Source organism: Euprymna scolopes, chromosome 14 (assembly GCF_053919585.1).
Source record: "Euprymna scolopes isolate OS-2025 chromosome 14, ASM5391958v1, whole genome shotgun sequence".
NCBI lineage: Eukaryota > Metazoa > Mollusca > Cephalopoda > Sepiida > Sepiolidae > Euprymna > Euprymna scolopes.
Genome location: NC_136495.1, coordinates 95,668,042 through 95,680,449, shown reverse-complemented (window position 1 = coordinate 95,680,449; position 12,408 = coordinate 95,668,042). Strand labels below are relative to the sequence as shown.

The 12,408-nt window shown below is 34.8% G+C and overlaps 1 protein-coding gene across 3 annotated transcripts in view; it reads right to left on the bottom strand.

Annotated features, from left to right (window-relative positions):
• Positions 1-12,408, bottom strand: part of LOC145293172 (uncharacterized) — a 297,731-nt gene that overhangs the window by 189,199 nt on the left and 96,124 nt on the right. Inside the window, exon 1 of one of the 3 annotated variants that reach the window (XM_080139639.1) lies at positions 10,897-10,908. The exons of the other annotated variants lie outside the window; for them this stretch is intronic. The gene's annotated coding sequence lies outside the window, so the exon portion shown is untranslated. Of the gene's footprint in view, positions 1-10,896; positions 10,909-12,408 lie in introns of those variants that run through there. 3 annotated transcript variants of the gene reach the window in all.

The following is a 12,408-nucleotide window of genomic DNA, read 5'->3' as shown; positions in this document are numbered from 1 at the left end:
TATAGATATAAATAGATAGATAGACTAATAGATCAAACAAATATATATACGTATACATAAATATAACAAATCTGTGTTCCTGTAAACATTTTACGCAAATATTACGCAAGTATAAATCATGTAGAATAGCTGCATGAATATAATTACACGTAATAGATGATCATCCCATTAGAAAACCGAAAAAACTAATAGGGAATTAATTAAAATGAATGTTTAAAAGAATATGCAAATTAGCTAGATCTTTTGCTAGTGAATGCAATTCCACAAGCCATATATAAGAAAATTGTATTCTCTTTGTAAATAAATAGAAAAGAGGGTTTTTAATATGAATATCAATACACACAAAAGAAAAATGAATTTATAGGAGTAAAGAAGAAGAAAAGAAGATATCTATAATATAAAGCTGAATGTCTGTGTGTGTGTGTCTGGTCACGAATAGGCTCCTATATGGTTGACTATTTGAAGAAACTGCTTATATATATAATGATAGAAGATGTATCGAGACACAGGAATGGGTATGTTTGATCTGGCAGAACGGTGATTCATTAAAATTGTAGGGTCTGCGTTCGCGCCTGGTCCACAAAGTATGAAAAAAAAAAAAAAATAAAAAAAAAAAAAACGTTTACAAGTGTTTTTTGATATAGATGTATATAATAATACTTTGATAATTATGTTTTAACTTAAATAGGGATGGTACAATAAAATTGTGGGGTCTGCGTTCGCGCCTGGCCTCCATAGAATGGAAATATGCACAAACTTTAATAAAGACTTTTCATATCTATCTGCGTAAGTATACTTTGATAATTATGTTTCAGTTTGAAGAAATATGGTATAATAAAATTATGGGGTGTTCGTTCGCGCCTGACCTCCATAGAATGGAAATATGTCACAAAGTTAAACAAGCGTTTTTAATATAGATCCACAGAATATTGTGATAAGTGTTTCAGTGTGAACAGGTATGGTATAATAAATTATGGGGTTTATCTATTTTATTTTGACTTTCATCATATTTTGCTTTGGTTTTGATACCCCCAAATTCGAAGCTATCTCTTTACAACCCTTCCGTTTCATAACCTACTATACTTTCATAAATCAGAGTCCATTTTCTGTAGGCTGTTTTTGAACCCAGTCAACGACGGGGTCTTTTGCTAGTATAAATATATATATATATATATATATATATATTAATAGAGAATTGCCTCTGTAATAAGAAATAAGAAATCTACACGAATTAAAATATATTTAAGCGTATTTTACTATCGGGCAAGTTTTGAATAAAAATTAATTAAAAAATAGGAAGAATAAAAAAATATGAAGAATTAATTTTCTTATCTGAAGTTGACCCAAGCCTGATAAAACGCAGACCTAATTTTTTTAACGATTTTGTATTTTAAGTCCATTTCCCAATACCCTCTCCCCAAATAATCAGCATTAGATATTGCAATTCATAAGACACTAATAAATAGATTGATCAGTATTATTGTCTTTCCTTGTTTATTTAAATGTCACTTGAATTGACCAAAATGTAAAATGCAATTTTCAATATCTTGGTTGACGTTGGTTAACGGTTGATTGCATTACGACACAAAACCAAGAAAACTAGCAAGCCAAGCGTTTTTGCTACAACTAAAAAAGCCAACATGTTGTTGTCGTAACATAGACATCTATTACCAGAGCACTTCTGCACATTCTGCAATTGCATCGGTTTACACGTCCTCATATTGCATTTTTGTATGTATATCGTGCCTAAGCAAAATTCTTCAATTAATATACACGGCTGTTGTTCCTTTTTTAGCAAAAGTTGTCACTCCAAATTCAGCTTTCAGCTTATGTTTGCGTACAAAATTCTATTTTCTCGTGCAGGAATTGAACATTTTTATAACAATATCAGTTTTCTTGCAGATATTTAGCAAAAGATCTGCTGACTAATGACGATCCTACGAATACTTTTTTCAATTGGATATTTTTGTTATAGATGCGTCCACGGATGTCTGTGACAAGTCTTATTCATCGGTCGGTTTAGCTGCTACATTTCAGTTTGAAGTAGCGTTAATTAAACCGCCCACAATGCGCATGTCGTCAGATAGGAAGCGCAAATGTGTGGTTATGAAATTCTCCTTCCATCCCAAGTACTCTCCTGACCTTGCACTATCTAGCTATCACCTCTTCTCATCTATGAAGTTGTTTTTAAAAGGAGAGAGTTTCCAGATGATGCAGCTTTATTTCCGAAATTATGCCGTGGTTGGAGGACCAACCTGCTGTGTTTTACAAAAACGGTTTTCAGGGCTGCATTAAATGAGGGGGGGGGGAGCATAATTCTGGGTGGTTCCTATGTCGAGAAAGACTAATAATCATTCTAAATTTCGTTGTTCTACTCCTATGAAAAGTAGGCCAGAGGCATTATTAATTGAACGCTCATCACGCAGACAAGCGCTCAGTCATACCTCTCTCGATTTTTAAAAGATAGAGAGGACTTGTTAAAGGAAATTATCAGATGTGATAAAATATGAACTGTCCACTATGAGACAGCCCATGGAATTAAAGCGCAGTAAATTTCCGGCGATGAAAGAATTCCAGGTGCAGTGCTCAGTAAAGTAGATAATATCGACAATCTTCTGGGATATGTAACTTATCACTATTGATTTCCCTGAAAACAAAACAACAATTCTCTTGTTTTCACTCATTAATATCCAGAATAAATTTAATAATAGACATTTGTGTCGATTCACTATTAATTCATATTTCAAGCGTTTTGATAGGTTGATTGATATAGATTTGACCAATCGCCACGTTTGTTTTAAATTACAAAATTAACGGTGAATGTGACGAAAGGGTAAAAGTAGATAAAAGTTGAAAAGAGAGACAAAAAGAAAGCGTGGGAAACAGAGGAGAGTAAACGATCATTAAGAGTAAGGGGCATACTTTAATTGCATACACGCAATGATATTGTAATTATACAGCTAATATTTGATACTTCGGCCATACAAAACATTCAGAATATCCCAAATAATTTTTTGTAGGACTAAAAATGTTTTATTCATTTTTTTGCGAGCAATATGCTTCATAAACAAAGGCGAACTTAACTCTAAATAATTAACGTGACTAAAATCGAAAATTACTCCCCAAAATCGTGTTTGTCTTTAACAAATCAGCAATTTTAATAGTTTGTAATAGTTCAATTATCAATTACTTCGTCGCCATTTTACATCTGGAAGGAGTTCAGAAACATTAAAACCGTTGAATAGAAAGTTATTTCTGGTTTTAAAATTCTTAGCAAATCTTCACGCATGAAAAGGTTGAAAGTTTTAGAAGTTATTTAAATTCAGCACTTTTATAAACAGAGATTGAAACAACACTACATTAACAACGTTGATTATAGTTTTATAATAATCCCAGACCTACTAAAATATAAAATAGCTTTCTAAAAACAAACAAATAAACCTAAAAGACTACAAAAAAAAAAAAAAAACGTAACAAAATTAGAAATAAAACATTCCTGGCCAGTAAAAACTAAACTAGACGCCTATAAAATGAACAAAATATGTCACAAACTAATACAATGGGGTTGAAAAGAATATATTCTGAATCTATATTAACCAAAGTAATTAGATAGACATGTTTTATTCTGAACAAAGATGGAAGAATAATATCATTGGATTTCCGGCGCACCAGACTTCTATAGTATGGAAATATCTTTAAGCACAGCAACAATGTACATGAATGGCACAACTGTGGCATTTCCACGGGTACCGCTAGTATATTTTTAACGTCTGGAAAATTCGGTATAATGTATGCCTTCTTCATATGTGCAAATGTCAGAAAAAAAAAAGGTTTTACATGGAAGATAACATTACAGTTGAATGAAGAAATTATCGGGAAATCGAGAATAGAAAAAAATAAACATAGAAAAAAAAAAGGAGAAATGAAAAACAATTGATTTCAGTTGACCTTTCACGGTGTAAGGTTAAATGGACTTCCATCAACTGTTTTTAATTTTGAATTTGTCCATAAAATGTTTCAATGAATGCGCAAGGGTAAATCCAATAGCATGTGTAGGTATTAAGTAAACATTACACGTAATCTAGCACGAGAGAAGTAAGGCCAGTCGACAGACGGGCACGTGCGTGCGTACACACATGATTGTGGTCGAGTTAAGGCAAAATGCAACAATCTCTCTCTCTATTATTATATAAAAGAAACTATGTCTGTACGCGTGAGTTCGTTACCTATTGGCTCGAAAACGGCTGGGCCATTTTTTTTGTGAAATTTCACATAAAAGATATTTTATGCGCCTAGAAATGTTCTTAGATAGGTTTTGTATCGAAATGTCTTTGATAAGTATCAATAATTAATAATCGAAATAATCCGGTAAAAAAGGAACATGCGGGTTTTGGTCGCAGTTAACACCTTACACAGCCTAACACGACGAGTGCATTAGAGAAGTTTGACTGCCACAGAAGCCGAAAGTCCCGACATATAAATCAACAGTAAGTTCTTTTATATGATAGGGACGCGTTTGAAATGAATGTTTCTGTTTAGAGCACAAGTGAAGCATGATACTTGACCTTTTCATTTTAAACTTAAATTCAAGTCATTATGCATAACATTTTATATAATCAACAGTAGGTAATGTAAATCACACTCTATTGTTGATGAAGTCACTGCGCGGAGACATATGAAGCATTCTCTCTGTGTTCCTCAATGGGTCTCCAATTAGAGCCGGTAATCAATCGATTTGATTGAAAAAAAAATTAGCGATTTCACTGATTTCGATGACAATAAAAATATGGCAGTGTGAAACATTCGTTGATCATCATTCAATCGCGGGAAACGCCAGATCTCCCTGCTAGTTTAGCATGAACGTATATATATATATATGCCTAGTTGATCCGACGATTAAGATTAAAAAAAAGTTTTCTATTGATTAGAATGCTAGTGGACAAGTTATGTGTTGTTATTGAGTTAAAGATTTGTGTAGAACATTTTCTTTTACTGTTTTTTTTTTACCACAAACAAGGCGTATTGCCACCTGAACATGAGGGGTTATTTTTGAGGTAATGTCTTACAGGACATTGTAAGAAATTGAGCAGAAGAGACGTCTGTTCATATTATATTTAAGCTTCTGCATGTCAGAACGGAAGTAGGAAGCAAGGAAGTAGTTCTAATATCTAACAGTCTAACAGACTGTTAGAGTAGAAGGCTTTCCAAAATCTAAGGATCTCAACAGCGAAGATATTGGATGTTGGTGTTGGGAGTATCAAGTTTGAGGGGGCACAAATGGTACGAGTTCATAAGGGCACATTCCATTAAAGTACTTGTAAAACCGGCACAGGGATGCAACATTGCGACTATGAGACAGAAGTCGGAGCTTATTAGATTTATCACTCTTTTTTAGACCTAGCTTAAAAGGGAAAGATTAGATATACCAGCTCAGATGTGGCAACAATACTCCAAACATGGGCAAATGATGACCTTATAGAATATTAGAAATTGTAGTTATGTAACTCTTAATCAAAATTATAGATAAAATAATACATAATAAAACCGATTTTTTTTTTTGAAGAACGAATCACAGAAAAGAATTGCAGGTCGATAAGAAACCTTGAAATTTCTCGTCAAAAAATAAACAAACTAATGTTTTTGTTATTTAATTGTTACCTTTAACATTTTGAATAGATATAAAAAGAATACAACTTTCTAGAAAAAATTATAGTTCAAAAATGTACTTTAGAATAGTTTTAATTCAATGCATTTAAAAATAGACTTTTGGCGGCCATTGTTGTCGATAAATTGATCACATAGTTTTCTGGAATTTCTCCGTCAGTCCCTGTTTCATATCCTCATGTGGTATGGCATCTACTTTCTAATCTAATTATTTTCTTTCAGATCCTTAAGAGTTAGGGGACGATGATAGAAAATATTTTCCTTTCAGTATCATCAAAGGAAATACTCACAAGATATTAAACCTGATGACCTTGTCGGTTACCTTACGTCACAATGTGAATTATTTTTCTAAAGTTTTCTCCTTGATTTTGTTAGAATCTTTTATTATAGCAGATCCATCATTTCTATATAGGTCGATATCAGTATTATCAACTACATTTGTGACCTTGTAGGGTTATTCATTTTATATACACTTACAAATATATTTGTATTTGTGTAAACTATATTTGAATGAGAAATTAGTTATTCCAAACTCTAAAGAACCCCAAAATTTATTAAAGTGCAGGGGTAGAATAATAAACACAAAATAAGTTTTACCTTAGGATAGCAACACAACCCCACTCAAAACATGGCTATGTAGTAATAACAATAATAACAATAATAACAATAATGAAAATCTAATATATAAAAAGCTATATGTCTGTCTGTCTCCATCTTTTGAAACTTTATCTCTTCCGAAACTAAAAATCACAAAGCGGCGCTAGGAGCCTGGAATGATTGAATTTTATACGGACCGTTCTTTTATGGGTCTTTAGTCGGTTATAATAGTTTTAAGGAGTCAAAGATGGGTCACAATTGTAAAAATCGTAATACATTTTGTACATTCATCTTAGTTAATTTTTAATTTTTAATCAGTTCATATGCGTGTCACGTTGGAACAGTGGTAACATCACCAGCGTTGAATGCTACGGTTTTGCTTTCGGTTTCGATTCTAGCTGATGGCACCTACTTCTTTATAATAATATATACGAAATCTGAACAAATTAAAATATCATATTTAAGCGTATTTTACGACCGGGCAAAACCGGGCGCCTCCCCACTAGTCATAATTATAATAATATAAAATAAAATGTACTTGAAAAACATCCAGATTAAAACTTGCTCTCATCTCAATGATCCAATGATCTAATGTTCTGCTCAAATGTGAAGAGAGACTCGCCATATCTGAAACTTTTTTGACTCTCATGATAGATTTATTTTAGTGCATGATTGAAAATGAAAATATACTGCATTCTACGAGGACAGAACTCAAAGCACCCAGATGGTGGGAGATTTGTATTAAATACGTTCTTCCTTTTAGCACCCAACACCAATTCTCCTTCATTATGTAACATCATGTTCGATCCAAATCGGACGATCCGACACACACACACACACACACACACACACACACACACACACACACACACAGACAGACAGACACACACACACACACACACACACACACACACACACACACACAATCCCATGTTAAGTATATAGGTAAAGGCAGAAAGGCAGTATAAATGTATATCGACTCTTTAAGCGATCAGCCGTAATTATCACTAACACTAATGATTTATCTGTTTCATCATTATACCTTTATCTATCGGATGTTCTTTGTCTCTTTTAACATTAATAGAATCGGCTTTCCTATAAATAAAATATCGATAAATTCTGATGAATGAACGAACAAAGCCGATATAATAACAATGTTCGTATTCTTATAGTTCCGCCGCTTTTGTCCTATTCACGTAACAATGTTGGAAGAAGACACGAAACGCGAGCCAATAAGAGCCGACTGGTTTTTCAGCTGGCTGTAAATTGCGTAGGAGACTATTTTTAAAGTTAAATAGAATCTGCAGCTTTGTGCCAACTTGGAATATCAAAGATGCACATATACATTGGCAGCCATTTTACACTGACTTTGGTCAGAAAAAGAGAACATACGATCGATTAAATAAAGATGATCGATTTAATGAGATTTAATCGGTTGGAAACAATGATTAGTGGCTAGATTTGTTTTTGCGAAGATACGCCCCCACCTCCCTCTTTCAACCTAGGAAACCCCATTTCCAAGAAGACAGATATGGAAAGAGACTGAAGAGAGTCCAACATAAGCGACCAGAAATTGATTCCCTTTTCTTTTGGATTCAAACCAATGGTATCGATGTTTTATGATCGTCTGTTACACACACACACACACACACACACACACACACACACACACACACACACACACACACACACACACTATATGTATGTATATTAAGACAACATGATTTCCTTTAAGTAGGTTTTATTAAATAATATAGACAATACTTGTCTACATATTTTGATTCTGATCGCCTCTAGTTTTCGAATCAGTTTTTTTTACTTCGGCTAAGAACTGGCTGATGTAACTTTCATAGTATCTTATGAATTGAGTACTTTCACATCCGTCCAGATCTATCATCAGGGATGTTTAACAGTAAGGATATTAGGATATTGATTAAGGTGATTTTTTTCTTTCCAAAAATATCACATGTTAGTAACTATCTTAATAGGTTTTGTGTTACTTTTGACGGTATTTAATGTTATCGATCTTATTGCTGCTAATATTTTTTTTCTTTAATTAGTATTGCTTCTAGTATACGAAGTTTGTTAGTAGTATGTTTAAGAAGAGATGTGTTATTTACTAAATATGTGTGCATATATATATCGTCAGATAAACAGATATACACATGGTATATATATATATATATACTATATATATACTATATATATACTATATATATATACAATATATATATACTATATATATACTTTATATATATACTATATATATACTATAAATATACTCTATATATACACTATATATATATACTATATATATACACTATATATATATACTATATATATACTATATATACACTATATATATGCTATATATACTATATATATGCTATATATACGATATATATACTATATATACTATATATATACTATATATATACTATATATACTATATATATACTATATATATACTATATATATACTATATATACTATATATATACTATATATATATTATATATACTATATATACTATATATATACTATATATATACTATATATATGCTATATATATATACTATATATATACTATATATATGCTATATATATACTATATATATGCTATACATATACTATATATATATATATATAGTATATTCCTACAAATTCAAGGTAGTGATATTTTTGTCTATCTAAAGACGGTTGTCGCATATCAATAACTATTCCTTCTAATATTTGAAAGTAATGTTTAGAAAATGCCCTGTGCAGTAGAGAAATGTATCGTCACTGTAAGCTTTTAGCACAGGATTCGTTCTCCAATAAATGTCTCCTCCATGTCAATGCCTGGACGTGTGTAATTTTAAATTACGGATATTGTATTTTGTACGGGATGATCTAGTAGTATATATAGCAAACAGATGTATATGTATATTTTTCTGAGTAAGAAATTGAAAGCACTGACGAGGCCAGCATGAGAAATAATTAATTGTTTTGGGTTAAAGATTTATTTCCAAGCGAAAGAGGAAATATAAGTTTGCTTTAAGATTTCGATTGATAACAAAAGAAATTGTCAACTCAAAAGAGTTGGTCCGTTGAATCTGGCTGAATGAGCTTAGGTATGAAATCATATTTTACATTGGAAAGTTGTGATGGCAATAATAATTGGTTTGGCAATAATAATTGACCAATAATTTTTCAACGAGAATCAAGGTAGCATGAGCTAATTGGTCAATGGAAGGGGAATCGCACACCTAACGGACTACACTCTCAGTATAAATTGCAGCGTACAGTTGTTTTTCGACAGTTCGTCCGTTAGATAGGTTGTGTTCAGTTCGCGAATCCGGGAGGCAAGCTCGATTCGGAGTTTGGTTCGACGTAGTAGATCAGTTTCTGAAGAATCTTTCAGATATTTGGAGATTCGTGAAAACTCTCTAGAAACAAAAAGCATCTCAGGTGTTTTGTATCGAACTGGGGAACCGTTTGTTAGGAGTCTCGAACCCAACCCTTTATTATTATTACGGGGGTACCGTGTTCGGACTCCAGCTAGGCTTTGGGACATAGTTGCTGATTCTCTGTTTTGAATGTTACTTTTTCACTGCCTTCGTTCAGGATTGAACTCAGCACCTTTGATACAACGTCTCGGACCACTCGGCCATTTGTCACTAGGTTTTTGTTAATGTTAAACCTATGTTGTTATTCAAAGTTTTTTCTCTCTATCAGAGGTGTCCAAATTGCATTCAGCTCTATGCTTGGTTTGCTCAGTAGGTTGTTATGTCCGAGCATGTGAGCTGCTTCTTTAAGTTTTCTCACTTTCCAGTGGGTCTCTCTGTTTATTATTTTTACTTCATCCCATAGGGGGCGATGGTCCCCCCTCTCCATCCAGACATGGTTGGCTATACCCGATTTTTCTGTCTCCCCTTTAGTTACCGCTTTTCGGTGTTCTTCCACCCTTACTTTAAGGGGGCGGCATGTTTCACCCTTGTAAACCTTTCTGCAACTGCATGGGATGGAGTATATGCAGTTTTTGGTTATGTTCTCATCCATGCGGGGCTTCACTCGTACCATGTGTCGTCTGAGTGTTGACTCGCTCTTGAATACCGTCCTGATGTTGTAGGGGGCACATATTCTCTGAATCTTTTCGGAGATGCCTCGTATGTATGGTAGGCAGACCGTTGGAGGTTTTTGGGTTTTATTCTCCTCTCTTATACTATTAACACGTCTGGTGGATAGTATGCTATCAGGGTAGTTGTTACGACGGAGGATATTCTTCAACCTGGCCATTTCTTGGTGGTATGTAATGGTGTCGCTACTTATTGTCTCTGCTCGACGTTGTAAGCAGCGTGCGATTCCATGTTTGATACTGTATGGGTGATGGGAGTTGAAGTTTAGGTATTGTCCGGTGAAGGTAGGCTTGCGATATACGGATGTCTTAAACCCATGCTCTGTGCGTGATATGAGTATATCAAGGAAGGCCAGTTGGTTATCTTTTTCTTTCTCCGTTGTGAACTGTATCGATCGTCTTATTGAGTTCACATGGTCTAGGAGAGCCTGGATGTCTTCCTGATGGGGCCAGAGTATGAAGGCGTCATCAACGTATCTTAGCCACTTGGTGGGCTTTAAGGGAGCTGAACCTAAGGCCATGTCTTCGAAGTATTCCATGTATATGTTCGCCATCACTGGTGATAATGGCGAGCCCATAGCTAGTCCCTCCTCTTGTCGATATAGGTCAGTACCCATTCTGAAGTAGGTTGTTTCTATGCAGAATGTCAGCATTTCCATTAAGTTTGGCAATGGTACACATGTGCGCTCTTCTATGGAGAGGTCCGCAGCTAGTTTGTCTTGAATTACTGCTAGTGCCTCACTAGTTGGGACTTTAGTGAACAGGCTAACCACATCTAGGCTTACCATTTGGTTTGTACTGATGGGTGCTCCCTTGATCAATTCCGTGAAGTGGGCAAAATTCTTTACATGTGTTGCTGACTTGCCTGCTAATGGGTTTATTATATCCACAAGGTACCTGCTCAGTGGGTGGCATGCTGAGCCTCGGCAGCTCACTATGGGTCTGAGTGGAATACCGTCTTTGTGTATATTGGGGAGACCGTACATATGTGGTAGCTTACTGTAATGCTGGACCAGCTGTCTATATCTCATCGGTGCGATGTGTTCCTTGTTTTTGGTAAGGATTTGTAACAGCTTTCTTTCGGTTTTCAAAGTTGGGTCCTTCTTTATTTTACCGTAGCTACCATCTGCGATTAGGCCTGCCATTTTTTCAGAGTACTCCGACATGTCCATCACCACAGTAGCATTGCCTTTGTCTGCTGGCAGAATTATTATACTGCTGTCACTCTGTAGGGTTCTTATAGCCAGCCTATCTTCCCGAGAGATGTTTGATTTAGGAGGCTTGGCTTTCTCGAGTACTTGTCTCACTTTCCATCTTATTTCATCACCTTGGGTTGATGGGATTCTCAAGGCTATATCTTCCATGTGTGTTATGATATTTAAGAATGGAACGTTGGTTGTTGTTGCAAAGTTGAGACCTTTATTTAGTACTGCTTCTTCTGAGTGACTCAGTTGGCGGCTGCTGAGGTTGATGACCGCTTTCACAGGTGAGCGGTGTTTTGATGTTACATTCCTCTGGTCTTTGAGCCTTGTGAGCTTCTTGATTTGGCGTCCTTTGACCTTTTCATATTCTTGTCTGTACGATTTATCCAGATCTGATTGGATTATCACCCTGTCTTCCTCTTGAGTCACTTTGACAAGGAACGATGTTAAGGTGTCGGAGATTTCGTTCCTTAGTTTTTGTTTATTCCAGCGGGTGTGTTGGATCCTTTCTCGAACGAGGGCATGCCCTGCCCTTTCCACGACTCTACGTGCCTTCCTGGAATCCACTTTTGTTTGTAATGTCAACCCTGCTGGTATGTGTTTTAAGTCTCTACATCTGTACAGGAAGGTTAGATGGTTAGCGAGTCTTGCCAGTTTCATATGACGCTTTTCTACGTGTCGCCATTCAATCCTAATGTCGGGTCCGTACCGATTGGATAGTAATTGTCTGTATTTTTGAGATGAGGTGTTTTCATTGATTCATTGATTGAGATTGTCGGAATAATCACTGATTGGTGGATACATATACCAAAAAACTCCTTTTTGTGGC